We start from the raw sequence: 15,983 nt of genomic DNA, 5'->3' as shown, positions 1-15,983 counted from the left end.
ACGTGCTTGTATGTATCCATTTGTATTTTCTTATTTGCATACAAGACTGAGTCAAGCACATAATATCCTCTATAATCTAGATGTGTTGATCCTCAGACGTTGGCCATCTTTTCGACGATCTTTAAGGAAAAAAAAAAAATTCTTATGAACCACAAATCTTCGTAATTGTTTAATTGGTCTCTTATCCAGGAGCACTATAAAGAGCGACTGTATCATATTGTTATTGGTGATTTGGTATCATTGCAGTTTCTGATAATAAACTTTAACGTGGTTCTATCATTATTTCTTTAGAGTTCATTATGTAGAGGGTTTTATTTTATTTCATTATTTTTTTTATTTATTTATTTATTTTTATTTATCTATTTTTTATTTATTTTTTTTTTAATCTATACGTATAGCACCAATGCGGAAATCAATATCAACATCACAATATAATGTTGGCACTTCACTCTATTTCCTAGGTACATTCTCTTCAGGCTCCACCAGCCGAGTTCGTTATTGTTATTTATGGCCACTTGAATCTGTTGATCACATGACCCCAAACGTGCTTATTTGAGGAGTATAGAAATTTGTTTAGACATCGCACAGGTGCTCATGCTTCAGAATCTATGACATATTATGACGTTTGTGACGTCACATTTTTTCCCGCAGTAATTAAGAACCAGTTCACGTTACCCTATATAAAAAAAAGTAGGAGGTGGACTTCAGTTTCCAACATGGCTGTTACCGTGAGCAAGTGGAATAACGTACTACGAGTACGATATTAGATTTTTATTGCAAAATCACATTCGTGACACAACTGACCGGTAGAGTTTGTGCATCACAGTTTTTACTGCGATCTATGCATTGTCCTGAGTGTAATTTGCCTTGTAAATATACTTTTGATGGGGTACCTGATTAGTGTTCTCCTAGGGGGAGTGTCCATGGAGGGCGTGGCTCCCTGTCTTGGTAAGGTTAGGCTAGGTTTGGTTAGTGTCCAAAAGGTGGGCAGGGAGGACGCACTCCTCAACTTGGTTAGGTGAGGCTACTTTTTGGTTAGGTTGGTGTCCGTAAAGAGGAGGAGCATTGGGTGCGCAGCCCTCACGGCTGTATTTCATTCGCCCTTTTTCACTAGCTCTGTCACCTCTTACTGTACACTGTCATTCTTTCATCATCTGCCTGCCATAAAAACCATAATTATCATCTTAACGGAACAAAAGCGAGCAGAAAATCTTGTTAAAACCACGCTTAAAAAAAAAATATATATATATATATATATATATATATATATATATATATATATATATATATATATATATATATATATATATATATATATATATATATATTTTTTTTTTTTTTTTTTTTTTTTTTTTTTTTTTTTTTAAGCGTGGTTTTAACAAGATTTTCTGCTCGCTTTTGTTCCGTTAAGATGATAATTATGGTTTTTATGGCAGGCAGATGATGAAAGAATGACAGTGTACAGTAAGAGGTGACAGAGCTAGTGAAAAAGGGCGAATGAAATGCAAATTATATTAATAGAAGTAACAAGTACAATAGTAGCAAAAACACATGAACACCAGAATAACCTCACCTTTCAACCCTCTCGAGGTAGCAAGGCAGATTTGGATAGGATGAACCAAAGGACAGATAGATGGCAAATACAGTGTAATGTTAACAAATGGCGTATATATAAGAAACCCACACAGTATCTACGCAATAAAGAACGAAACTCTTGTAAATTCAGAGAAAGATAAAGATTTTAGTTAGGTATAGTTAGCTATGATCTGTGCCTAAGAAAACAATGCATAGAGACTAAAAATTAAGCTAAACGGTTATTAGAATTAATCTTTTAATGGTATATACAACAACAATTTCAACTTTAATTTATTACTTTGCATATTTAAAGACACCAAACTAATTACATGGAAGCCAATACAGAAGCAGATTGTGAGAAAGGGATCGAAGCTGAAACGTCTTAATTGCTGTCTCACCACTTTTATTTCAAATGCCACAGAGATGATTATCCGGGTTCTCCAATGCGTTTCTTCTATTAATAATATAGAAATCGTGTTGATCTGTCAGTAGAACCATAAAAACATTTATAAAAACCTTTGCAACTTTATTCAGAGTCATCAGTTTAGAGGTGCGGCTAAGTGTTTCAGAATACGGTTCGTTGTCTAGTCTCCTTCCAGCCTGTCATACACACTTGGTCCATTTCACCACTAGCAGCGACGGAGAGAATTCGAGGTGCAGAGGTCTCGTGGCGAGACTCTGAATGAGGCTGTGAAGGAGTGAAGGTAAGAGTTTGGTAATAATAAGAATGTTAAATTATTACTCAGTGGGTAGAATTAATGAGTAACCCGTGAGATTGTGAATGATAAGGTTGAATACGTGAGGATTGTGTTGGGTAGGTATGATTGGGGTAGGTTTGCCCAGGCGTGGTGATTAGGTTAGCCACGTTAGTTAATATGTTTAGGTTAGGTGAGCTGATATGATTCACTAGGCCGTGATTAGGTTGACCTGGTGAGGTTGGTTAGGTGTGTTTAGGTTGGACAGATGGTGATTATAGCACTGGCCAGGTAACGTAATTAAGCTTATCAGGTAAGAGATAAATATGCTGACCAGATGGGTAGTTATTTGTATGTCCAGGGGAAAACAAGTTTAGCAGTTGAGCGAGTGATTAAGCTGCAAGAGTGATTAGACTGCAGGCAACGTAATTAAGCTTGTTAGGTAAGAAGTATGCTGCCCAGATGGTAAGTTGCTTGTTTGTCCAGGTGATTTGACCTGTGACTAAGCTTACTGAGGTGAGAATTAAGGGAGTTGAGATTATATTTGTACGAATATGTACAAGCGCGTAAAACCATGCTAGATTGCTGTTTGTGGCCGCTGTTTTGTTCCCTCTACTTGTTCGCTGTGTTAAGTGGCAGTTGGCTTGTTAAGTAGGATTGGTCATTACTTTCCTTTATTCATTGACAAATATTTTTTTTGTTTAGTTTTATATTTGTTGTAGATATATGCACTCAAAACACACACACCTTTAATAACGCTGTATGCACACCCACGCATGCGCCCATCCACGTGCACTCGCGCACATCCACGCACACGTCTACGCCCGCGCCCACGCCCGCGCCCACGCACTCATACGCCCGCGCACTCATACGCCCGCGCACTCATACGCCCGCGCACTCGCACGCCCGCGCCCACGCACTCGCACGCCCGCGTCTGCTCAAAAATCTGGCGACACTCAAAAACCTAGTCAGGCACCCAAAAAGAATGGTCATGCACTCAGACATAACCCCTTCTCAAACACACACACGCACACATTTAATTTCAAAATTTGCATTATACTTTTCTATTACTGCTTTGTTGTATTAAACCTGAATTTTTTTTTTTTTCTCAATTCACCTCGAAGTCGGGATTTCAAATAGTTTTTATAATTTGTTATTCATATTTTTTTTTCTTGTACTCTTTTATTTCCTCGTGTATTTTTCAAAATTCTTTCCCTTATCTGACCTTTCTTTATATATTGGGTTTCAAAAAGGTATCTCTGCAACCATAAACTGACTATGAATAAAACTAATAAACTTAAAAGGTGTGGGCCAAAGTTTAAAATTATTCATCGTTTTCAAATTGTTAGGTTGTTCATGAGTGCAGATACATTATTAATCTTTAATCAGGTTCGTCTTTTAAACTATATATATATATATATATATATATATATATATATATATATATATATATATATATATATATATATATATATATATATATATATATATATATATATATATATATATATATATATATATATATATATATATATATATATATATATATATATATATATATATATATATATATATATATACTGTCGTGCCATTGAAATTTGTGGTGCTATGGAAATTTTTTCTATCTGGTGTTTTTCTTGTACTCTATCATTCTTCAAATTTTTTCCTTTAAATTATAATAGGTTAGTCCTATTTATTAAGCACACATTTCTCAGTTTTATGTATTATATACTGCCGTACTTTTGAAATTTCCTCTACCTGGTGCTTTCCTTTCTTGACAGTATGGAAGTTGTATGTCTTTCATACTAAATCTCAGCACAGTTCTCATACTATGTTGTACTTTTCAAATCCTCAGGATAATGTTCCTTGTCTAGTCTTACTTTTTTAGGGAATCAATCCCCAAATAGTATGAAATAATCTTCACAGTTATCAAACACATTAAGAATTTAACCATTTCTTACATACATGCTTCATGTGTCTAGGAGCTAATGGTCTGTTTTCCTTACAGGTGTGAACTGTGCGGTTTCCACTTCATCCTATGAACAGCCCACAAGAATCTCTCTCTACCAACACCTACTACTGGCATCGGGTTATCAAATAGTGTTACCATATCAGGCCTGACATTCTCGGAGACATAGCAATCAGGGAGTCAAGTTTTATCAGGAAGAGAGGCTGAGTGTCACCACCTTCAAGCCTGAGAAGAGGTGTAAAGAAGTATCAGGACAATATCATCAGTACAAAGGACAAAGAAAAGGGCCTGGTACAAGAGTTTTTTTATTGCAATCGAGGAAGTCAAAAATTTTGAGCAGGAGCAAGACTGTCAAGCAGTTAACAGCAGGAAGAGTGCATGAAATTCCTTTAAGTTGTGGTGAGACTGACAAGCAACATTGAGGGACTTTCAGAGGCACAAGAGCTATTGGCACCAGAAGAGCTTGCTCCCCACTCAGGTTGACACAAGAATCAGCAAGCATTGCTACTTCCAGGCCCTGCTGCAAGAGTGTTTATCCATTCCAGCCTGGGAAGGAAGAATATTATAAGAAATCCCTCTCCCGTACTCAGCAAGCATCACCACCATTCAGGCTTGGGATAATAAATTTTGTACATCAGCACTTCAGTAAATAAGGAAAATAGTTTTCCTAAGTGCCATGTTTTATTATATAACTGGTATATTTTTATGAACATAATGATAGTTATTTATGGCTATAAATAACCATGTGAAGAATATCTTTTCTTTTGCAAACAAGTTTTCTGAGAGTAACAAAGGGCCCTGAAGGCAAAAAAAAATTAAAGGTACGGTTTGCACAAAAAAATCCTGTCCAAGCGATCAATGTTGCTCGGCCGGGGTTTCTATGTGCAAACCATACCTTAAACTATATACCACATTGCTAGCAAACTATCAAGTCATACACAGCAATGCATCCTGGACTGGACAATATAATAATAATAATACACTGGTGGAGTCAGATGACATGATGTGCTGTGGCAACTGGCTTGTGACACTTGTACACCCAGTAATGGCTGTAGACACCCTATATTTGGCTCTTCCTGAGGTCCTGTCAGACCCTGTGACATGGCACTACCAGCCTGATTGCAGACAGGACGTTGTCACTAGAAGACATGTCTGCAAAAAGAGTAATTCAACTTAGGGAAAATGGATAGTTATGAAGACCACTTCAATATCACATACACACATGCCCTAATTATCACTCAAATGCTGACTGAGTTTTTTTTTTTACTCAATCACCTGGCCCAAACATCCTGAAACATCCCACAACTCTTCCACACATCTATTTCTATATCCATAAAATTCAAAAAAACCTCTTTCACCACATACCTTTCACATCCATAGGGAAAATGGATAGTTATGAAGACCACTTCAATATCACATACACACATGCCCTAATTATCACTCAAATGCTGACTGAGTTTTTTTTTTTACTCAATCACCTGGCCCAAACATCCTGAAACATCCCACAACTCTTCCACACATCTATTTCTATATCCATAAAATTCAAAAAAACCTCTTTCACCACATACCTTTCACATCCATATCTCTCAATAAAACCCTGAGTCTCGTATCCTCTTCTCTTATTTCACACTGATCACTGCAAATCATTCTTTCTAACCAACCCTCTTCATTAACACTTCACAACTTGCCTCACCAGTAACACTCATTCATCCCAGTCATTCTTAACAAAAGTACCACACGCACTTATCCAGCCTATATGTTGCATTTCTTGCTATCTTGTACCACTATTTTCATGCTTACTGCTCTTCCAATCTTGGGAACAGCATGCCTCTCCTCCTACTTTACAAAACATGCATTTAGTAATTTGCTAACCACCTTCCTCTTATCCTACACATACATACATATATACATCCACACACACACACACACCATGACCATTTTACATTTTAATATTTATCACACACTCAACAATAAATACTCTTGATTATATACAGTTGAGAATCCCTTATCCAAAATTCTTGGGACTGAACGTGCTGCAGATTTTAGATCTCTCCACTTTTTGGAATGACAACTTGCCAATTTTTGATACCTCCCATGGCAGTAAATCAAGCTTTGCTCTGTGGGCACACTGTCATCTTTACAATTCATCAATTTTTTTGTGGAGCAAACTTTTCACCACTGGCATTTTTCATCTGACATGACATGACAATTAAAAACTTTCAGATACAGGAATTTTGGATAAAGGATTCTCAACTATACCAACAAAACACAGTATTCACCCAAATGTTCGTTCCTGCAGTCACCACCAGCAGTTAGTCATGTGACTAAGGTTCCAGTAAGGTGTACTTCTTGCTCCTGAGTTATGGAAATCTCCCAAGGTTTTTTCTACTTGCTCTCCATGTTACCACCTGCAGGGAAAACACACATATATACTCCTGCTGCTTGACAGACATGCACGATTCACTTCAATCATTTCACTGCAACATTACACGGCACAGAAGGCACAACATATAAATGTGCATTTATATGCACATTTAACTCTTAAACAGTGGGGTGTATTGTAACTTGAAGGTCTCCATATACAGGATAAAGTAGTTTTCAATATCATAAGACATTGAAAAGGTGCCAAATTGTCATACATTGCAACTCATGTGCCCTGAAGATGCTATGCTCAGTCTATTATTAATCTACTGCGCTCCCCCTGTACGTTTCCTCCCTTGCCACTACCTTCTCATTTCATTGTTCACATTTAATTCCCCTTGCATTATAATAGATCCAGCAAGTTTAACAATGAAGGGGAGAGTGCTGTGATGGTGTTTGAGTTGAGGTCAGTAACTGAGACTGGAAGGAAGATAGGAAGATCAAAGACAGCCATGACACAGGTGGCCCAAGGCTGCAAAGGTGCTGGGCACAGCTGCCACTCCTGAGAAAGGCTCTGGGCAAAAAAGGAATATAGATACAGGAACAATAAGTTGATAGAACATATGCATGGTAAAAACTTAATTGCTGCGCCATCCTTCTCCTGGTCAGAAGCGAGCTGCAGGATGACAGGGGTTGACAGTTTTTCCAAGCACTGAGCAGCCTTCATCACCCTTGTGATGGTTGCTTCTGAATTTCCCATCTTCCTTCCTGTCTCACAATTACTGATCCCTTCTTGAACAAACAAATCACAACACTTCTTTATTGTTAAGCTTGCTAGGACCCATTAAAATGTGAGGAGAATTATATGTGAACCATGAAATGAAGGTTGTAGGAAGGGAAACAGGCAGGGAAGTGTGGGAAAGTCTCACACTGTACCTGTAATTTTTTTTTTTTTTTTTATATATACACTGGCCTAGGACAACAAAATCCAATTAAAAAAAAAAAAAAACATTGACATGCTGGTCCCCAAATAGGGTCCGAAGCAGTAGTTAAAAATTGAAGGATAAGCGTCTTGAAACCTCCCTCTTGAAGGAATTCAAGTCTTAGGAAGGTGGAAATGCAGAAGCAGGCAGGGAGTTCCAGAGTTTACCAGAGAATGGGATGAATGATTGAGAATACTGGTTAACTCTTGCATTAGAGAGATGGACAGAATAAGGGTGAGAGAAAGAAAAAAAAGTCTTGTGCAGTGAGGCCACAGGAGGAGGGGAGGCATGCAGTTAGAAAGATCAGAAGAGCAGTTAGCATGAAAATACCAGAAGACAGCTAGAGATGTAACTTTGCAGCAATGAGAAAGAGGCTGAAGACAGTCAGTCAGTGGAGAGATGATGAGACAAAAAAGCTTTTGATTCCACCCTGTCTAGAAGAGCAGTATGAGTGGAAACCCCCAGACATGTGAAGCATACTCCATACATGGATGGATAAGGCCCTTGTACAGAGTTAGCAGCTGGGGGGTGGAAAAAAATGGCGGAGACGTCTCAGAACGCCTAACTTCATAGAAGCTAATTTAGCTAGAGATGAGATGTGAAGTTTCTTGTTTAGATTAATAAGAAAAGTTTCTAGTTTAGATTAATAAAAGTTTCTAGTTTAGATTAATAAGAAAAGAAGAGACCAAGAGTGTTCAATGTAGAAGTGGGGGACAGTTGAGTGTCATTGAAGAAGAGAGGATAGTTGTCTGGAAGGTTGTGTTGAGTTTATAGACGAAAGAATTCAGTTTCTGAGGCACTGAACAATACCAAGTTTGCTCTGCCCCAATCAGAAATTTTAGAGAGATTAGAAGTCGGGCATTCTGTGGCTTCCCTGTGTGACATGTTTACTTACTGAATGATTGACATCTATGAAAAGATGTGGAAAAGTGCATGGTGGTATCATCAGTGTAGGAGTGGATAGGACTAGAATTTTGGTTTAGAAGATCACTGATGAATAATAGGAAGAGTGGGTGACAGGACAGAACAATGAGGAACACCACTGTTAATAGATTTAGGAGGAACAGTGACCTTCTACCACAGCAGTAATAGAACGGTCAGAAAGGAAACTTGAAATGAAGTTACAGAGAGAAGGATAGAAGCCATAAGAGGGTAGTTTGGAAATCAAAACTTTGTGCCAGACTCTATCAAAAGCTTTTTGATATGTCTAAAGGCAACAGCAAAAGTTTCACCAAAATCTCTAAAAGAGGATGACCAAGACTCGGTAGGGAAAGCCAGAAGATCACCAGTAGGGCAGCCTTGATGGAACCCATACTGGTTATCATCAGATAGAAGGTTGTGAAGTGATAGATGCTTAATAATCTTCCTGTTGAGGGCAGATTCAAAAACTTCAGATAGGCAGGAAATTAAAGCAATAGGACATAGTTTGAGGGATTAGAACAGTCATCCTTTTTAGGAACAGGTTGAATGTAGGCAAACTTCCAGCAAGAAGGAAAGGTAGATTTTGACAGACTTAGCTGAGTTTGACTAAGCAAGGTACAAGCACAGAGTTTTGGAGAACAATAGGAGGGACCCCATCAGGTCCATAAGTCTTCTGAGGGTTTAGGCCAGCAAGAGGATGGAAAACATCATTGCAAAGAATTTTAATAAGTATCAGCAGTAGTAGTAGTAGTTGGAGGGTGAAGGAGAGGGAGGAACAAGCCCCAAATCGTCCATGGTAGAGTTTTTAGCAAAGGTTTGAGCAAGGAGTTTGGCTTTAGAGACAGATGTGATAGCAGTGGTGCCATCTGGTTGAAATAAAGGAGAGAATGAAGAAAAAGCAGTTATTGGATATGTTTTTGGCTATATGACAGAAGTCATGAGGGGAGTTAGATTTTGAAAGACTTTGACACTTTCTATTAATGAAGGAGTTTTTGGCTAGTTGAACAGACTTGGCATGGTTCTAGGCAGAAATATAAAGTGCATGAGATTCTGGTGATGAGAGGTTCAAGTACCTTTTGTGGCCACCCCTCCATCATGTATAGCATGAGAACAGGCTGTGTTAAACCAAGGTTTGGAAGGTTTAGGTCAAGAATAAGAGTGAGGAATGTATGCCTCCATGCCAGACACTATCACCCCTGTTATGTACTCAGCACACAGAGTCAAAGATTCAAAAACTGAACATTGCATCTTCAGAGCATGTGTGCGAGTTGCCATGGATGAAAACTTGCCAGTTTTCGATATCTCCCATGGCAGTAAATCAAGCATCAGAGCTTTGGTCTGTGGTCTTTACAATTCATCAATTTTTTTTTGCAGTGTGAACCTTTCCACCACTTTGTGGAATTTTCCATCTGTTACATGAGGCATGACAATTAAAAACTTTCAGATTTTGGAATTTTGGAAAGAGAATTCTCAAGTGTGACAACAAAATACAGTATTCACCTGAATGTTGGTTCCTGAAGTCACCACCACCAGTCACAAGGTTCCCAGTGAGATGTGCTTCCTGTTCCTGAGTCACACAAGTCTCCCACAGTTTCTTCCACTTGCTCTCCATGTTACCACCTGTGTGGTAACACACACCAATACTCCTGCAGCATGAAACACATTTGACTCACAACTTTGTCCAGAATTTAACCATTTCACTGCAACATAACACAGCATGGAAGGCACAACAGAAAACATTTATATGCACATTCAAGAAAGGAAAAGAATTAAAGGAGATTGTGCAATTTCTAATCAGTGGTGTATGGACATGGCTGTTGAAGAAAAGAAATGCTTCATGATGGTCTGGAAGTCAGGAAAAATGTGATTAGTAGTAGTTAAAGCTTTATCAACTGGTAGGACAAGATGGATAACTAAATTTTCACACCTTTGTCTCTGGTAAAGGTCACTCACAAAAATGATGGACCTGGAGCATGTCTTTTACCACTAAACTTTCCACTCTTCTAATCTTTGGTGGATTAACTTAACAACAGGTAAAAGCTTACATATGAAAGGCAGTGGTTGAGTTAAAGAAGAGGATCAAGTAAAATGATTCACACCTTTCAGCTGTGCATCTTCCCTCCCCTTCATATATATATATATATATATATATATATATATATATATATATATATATATATATATATATATATATATATATATATATATATATATATATATATATATATATATATATATATATATATATATATATATATATATATATATATATATATATATATATATATATATATATATATATATATATATATATATATATATATATATTAATTTTTTCTCTCTCTCTCTCTCTCTCTCTCTCTCTCTCTCTCTCTCTCTCTCTCTGTGGGGGTTGGGGGGTCACACCCATATTTTCAGTGTGGAGGATGAGGAGGGAGGAGGAGGAACAGGAAGAGGAATACAAAAGTTCAAACAGCAACAGACCCTGAGGTCAACACGATTAAGATTACACAACACAATTACCACGAACACACAAATTTTGTGAGAAGAGGGGGGGAGGGGAGAAAAGTGAAGGGTGTTGTCATGTGACACACATACACACACACACACACAAGGAAGAGGAGGGTAATAACAGATGAGGTCAAGATGATATACAATGGGGAGGTAAATGAACTGAGGAGGGATTACTTTGCAGGCTGCCATTACAATGTGACGACTATTTTGATTACTGAAGGTTGTAAAAAAAAAACAGATCTCAAGTAACAAACAGTAAAGTCAAGGACATGTACAATGGCAAGGTAAATGACTTCAGGACTGATTACTTTGCAGGCTGCCATTAGTGTCACTGCATTTTAAAGGTTGGAAAGAACAGAATCTAGGATGATAATGGGGAAACTCAAAATATACGGTGTATGTGTCTGACAAATGAATTCAAATAGAGAAGGTGTTTGCTTACTGCTTGTTCTTGTGTTACTCTAGCCTCCACATTCTTGCTTCATGAACAACATGCATTGACGGACCAGTGACAGCACTTGTGGATGCTGCAGGTACAAACTTGGCACCGATACCCTTGTTTTCCAAAGCCTCAAATAAATTCTCTGCAGTGGGAGCAGAAAGTAGGTTGTCAAAGGAAGGTTGCCATGAACTTGTGACCATTAACCTGAAATAGAAAAGTGAAATATAATAAATAAAATATGTTGAAATTAACCATTATTACAAATCAAGCTAAAAACTGTTATATATTTCATAATCTCCAACATTCAAGGTCCTGCAATGAATGTGCACACATACACAGACCAGAACACACAGCAATAAATACTATGATGATTGTATTCCTCAGTAGCAAGTCATTCAAATCACCACATAGTCTGCAGTGCATCAACCAGGCACGAGGCCATGCATTGCACACCACCACATACTCCCCAATGCATCTGCCACAAGTGAAGTCACACATCACACACCACATACTTTCTTTCCTAACCATTCACCATAACTAGGGGAACATTCTCACACAGAAAACACACACACACATACCTGGTGGATCCTCTGCCTCATGGCTCCACAGCATCAGGTGAAGCATTGCCACTCCCTGAACTCCCAAGAGTGCACACTCCCATCCTCCAGTTCCACCCATTTTAACTCAATTATTACATGTAGTTTCCCTTGAGGTTCCAAGTCCACCTGTTAAGGAGAAAAAGTTCAGTGTCAGTATATAATGGATGACAATTGGCTACAAGGTTTCCTTTGAGTACAGTGGGGCCTTATCCTCTCCTACTACAACTAGTAGTAGTAGCAGTAGATAAATAAATAGATAAATAAACATAAATAAATAAATAAATAAATGAATAAATGAAAAGGGAGAAAGAAGGAGAGAAAGAAGCAAAACAAGATAATTTAATTAATTTATCTGTGTCCATTATTATAGGTGATATCAAGTATTAATTAAAAAGTATGGCTAACATTTGTTCTTGCTTCTACCTGCAGCGGCAGGTTAGGTTAGACCAGGTTCATCTCCTAACATGACTGATAACAAAACTGACAAACAAAGCTGTGTTTGTTTTAGTTTTAAAGTTTTCTATTGAGGTGATGTGTGTGATGCCTAGAAAATATAAAGGCCATGATTACATAATATGAGTGTTACACCAGAATGGTAAAACAAATTGAAAAAACTAACCCGTTTAACTTATATCATTGAAAAGACTGGGTGCACTGGTCAGGATATGGAGCAGTAAGGGACGTGATGATGTGCTGTAAGCTGAGAATAAACCTTTAACTCTCTTGATAGCATGAAAGGTTTTGTCAAAAGTGAAAATGATCATATCTCCTGTGTGAGAGAGAGAGAGAGAGAGAGAGAGAGAGAGAGAGAGAGAGAGAGAGAGAGATATCATGTTTGGTATTGTTTTACTTTTGCACAAGTCTCAACAATGCTTTTCTTATCCTCATCAGATAGATTTTCTCATAGTGAGTAATTTGAACCCCATATATACCCACTAAATATTATTTATAATACTGACAGCAATTTTTAAAGATTCATCTGTTTTTTGGGGAAGCAAGCTCACTCACTCCCTTGACAATGCTGGGATGGATAGACAGGCACTGATCTTCCCCAGTGAAGGTTAATTCATTCGTGCATGCATACATCACATCTGCTGCACAAGCGCAAAATTAATCACAGTGATTGGTTCTTTTGTACGAGAATGCGGCCGCTGGCCAATTAAAAAAAAATACAATTAATTTAGCCAATCATAGTATTTTATCTCACCCTGGGGAGGGAAGAGTAGCTCAATTTGAAATATTTGAATTAGTCTGAGGAAGATGTCTTTCTGAGGCAGATGTCACCTAGATTATTTACAGTGTATCACCAGATTTTACACAATTAAATATAGTAACGGCTTCATATTCATTTCTTAGCCTTGCCAGTTAGATTGCGTTAGGTTAGGTTAATTTGACTTGATTTGATTTGATTAGTTTAATTATGTTTGGTTAAGTTAGTTTAGTTGGGTCAGGGGTTCTCAACCTTTTGCAAGTTGGACCCCACAAAAGCTGATTCAGTGTAGTTGGGGCTCCATCCTCCCTGCACCACCCACTCAACCCCTTCCCCATCTATGCCATCATAGATTGATAGTTTGGGAGGGGAGGGGCATAACAGCTGCATCTTTGTACTAATAGCCATATTCATTTCTTCATATTCATATTCATAGCCAGAGAGTCTGATTTTCCGTGATTTTTTTTCCTTCCGTCCTGTGCTCGCCCCCTCCCCCCTGGGATGTGTCTACGCCCCCTAGGTTGAGAACCACTAAACTAGGTTACGTTAGTTTGGTTAAGTTAGTTTTATTAGGTTAGGTTAGGTTATGTTGGTGGTACGGGGCAGCCGACTGGCGGCCATGGGCATGCGGCAGCCAGTCCTCTCGGGGGAACATTGCCAGTGAGTGTTACTATTCCACCTTTTCAATCTCCCCATTCCTTCCACCCGTTTAGTCCACAATTTTTTCCTCTTCCACTCCAATGTCCTGCCATGTTCCCTTACTTCCACTTCCCCTCACCTTCCACATGACCGGCGGCGGTGCTGACTAGTAAGTGCTTCCACCTTCTTACTATTGGCCACGAATTAAGTCACATTTTAGGGAATGGGGGAAAGAATGTCAAATTAACGGAGCAAGGTGAGTGTCATGAAGCAACGTGAGGCGTAGACCGTGTGTTTACGTGCGTCTTCTGAGCATGCGCGGCCCGGGAGTAGACGACGCGACGCATGGCATGGGAGCTTACAACGGGATTATGGCGAGTAGGTATGTGTACTTAGTGTGTACTGTTACGAGCAAAGTATGCATCTCGATGTGGTGTATGCAGTGAAAATATTTTGGAGAAAAGTGAGCAAATAATGAAATAATAAACGTATCTCTCTCTTGCAATGTTGCATCTCTTGCTAGCTTCTATAGTCCAGTCATTTTGCTGTAATGTTGCATCTCTTGCCATCTTTAGTTTCTTTCATGCCAACTGCATTCCTCCCCACCTCTCGTGGTCTCATTATACAAGGTTTTCCACTATCATGTCCACCTCCCAAGTGCAAGAGTTATCCAATATTCTCAATCTTCCCTTTCACTGGTAAACTCTGGAACTCTGCCCGCTTTTCTGTTTTCTCATTCTTATGACTTCAGTTCTTTCAAGAGAGGCCTTATGACACTTCAACTTAGAATGATCACTTTGGCCCTTTTCTTTGTTGCCCTTAGCTCTTAAATAAAAAAATAAAAATTTATTGCATGGTATTAGAATTACTCAAAATTTCAGATGCTGGCCCAGAGCAAAGGAGGACCAGTGCAGCTGAAATAGGTCATATTCACCGAGGAGCATAAAAGGAAAGTATTTCAGGATGCTCACGACTCAGGAGCTCACATGGGCATCATTAAGACTATTGCCAAAATTACTGAGAGATTTTATTTGATAGGCATTAAGAAAGATGTAGTGAATAATGGATAGGCGAGTGTGTGGAACTACACTCCACAGAATAATCCCTACCTGAAACCGATACAGGTACCGATGTGAATACGCAGTTAGCCCTTTACCTGTTCACCAGGCCTATCGTGACATATTTAAAGGCAAGGTCACCGTGCACCCACCAGCAGATACTCGTGAGATGAACGAAGAAGTGACGTAAACGAGTGTAAATAATGTGGTTATGTATGTCAATGGGTATGTGTGCCTGAAAACAAGTCCTTAACAAGTCAGAAACAATTATTACTTAACTAGCAGTTACGTTAACATACAAATAACATATCAGTTCATAAGATACTACCCCGGACAGGCCCTCAATACATGTTACAAGCACGGGTAGAAGTTGGTTGACTAGGGGTGTGTTGCAACCTCTCTTGTAGCATAAGGTAGTGAAACGAGTATGAAATAACGAGTATGAAATAAAACTTAATCATTATTAAACTAAATATCCACTATCTGAAGGTGGCACAGCGCGTGCAACTTATCTAGGATACAGTGATCCCGCTTGGGTTAAAGTATGTACAGTTAACATAACATGTATAAGCTAATGAGCAATGAAGGAAACCAAAGGTAATGAAACATACACAATAAGCAAGAAAGTGAATGTAACATGTATCAAATAATAAGCGATAAAGGGAAAATATACCCAAAATACAACACTAAGTAACTCAGGCGTGTACGTAATGAAGAGTGTGAGTGTACGTGTGTGTGTTCGTCACGTCTTCCAACTCTCGACGAGGTTACCGAATCCAAGCAGCAGAAGATGGAGGATGGTTCCAACTGCGAGAAGCAAGTGAGACTGACGACGAGTGGAGGTGGAAGTAGTTCCTCAGCTCGGTTAGCTCGATCGAGACGTGAGTCGAGACGTGTTTCCAAAGCTTCGTCTTTATGATACCGCCACGGTGTAGTCGAGACGGTATTCGAAGCCGATGGTTGGTTGGAGAAGTTTGTGGTTGGCGAGGCGGGGACGAGGGCTGTAATAATAATAAT

General features: G+C 38.7%; 2 long non-coding RNA genes across 8 annotated transcripts; one reads left to right on the top strand and one right to left on the bottom strand.

Annotated features, from left to right (window-relative positions):
* The first annotated feature begins 1,437 nt into the window (after positions 1–1,437).
* On the top strand, positions 1,438–4,524 carry LOC135093142 (uncharacterized). The gene is made up of 2 exons (XR_010263226.1): positions 1,438–2,279; positions 4,279–4,524. It is a non-coding gene; the product is annotated as an uncharacterized LOC135093142 (long non-coding RNA).
* A 3-nt stretch (positions 4,525–4,527) lies between these two features.
* Positions 4,528–15,882, bottom strand: LOC135093141 (uncharacterized). 7 transcript variants are annotated; one of them, XR_010263221.1, is made up of 7 exons: positions 13,941–14,609; positions 12,679–12,759; positions 12,039–12,185; positions 11,461–11,664; positions 10,005–10,150; positions 6,519–6,647; positions 4,528–5,391 (listed from the first exon to the last, which is right to left on the bottom strand). It is a non-coding gene; the product is annotated as an uncharacterized LOC135093141 (long non-coding RNA). The 7 variants fall into 7 exon arrangements; XR_010263224.1 differs by having other exon boundaries at positions 14,048–14,609; XR_010263222.1 differs by lacking the exons at positions 12,679–12,759; positions 13,941–14,609 and adding an exon at positions 15,738–15,882.
* Positions 15,883–15,983: the final 101 nt, after the last annotated feature.

Source organism: Scylla paramamosain, chromosome 42 (genome assembly GCF_035594125.1).
Source record: "Scylla paramamosain isolate STU-SP2022 chromosome 42, ASM3559412v1, whole genome shotgun sequence".
Taxonomy (NCBI): Eukaryota; Metazoa; Arthropoda; class Malacostraca; order Decapoda; family Portunidae; genus Scylla; species Scylla paramamosain.
The sequence above is the reverse complement of the archived record's forward strand: the minus strand, read 5'-3'. Positions and strand labels throughout refer to the sequence as shown.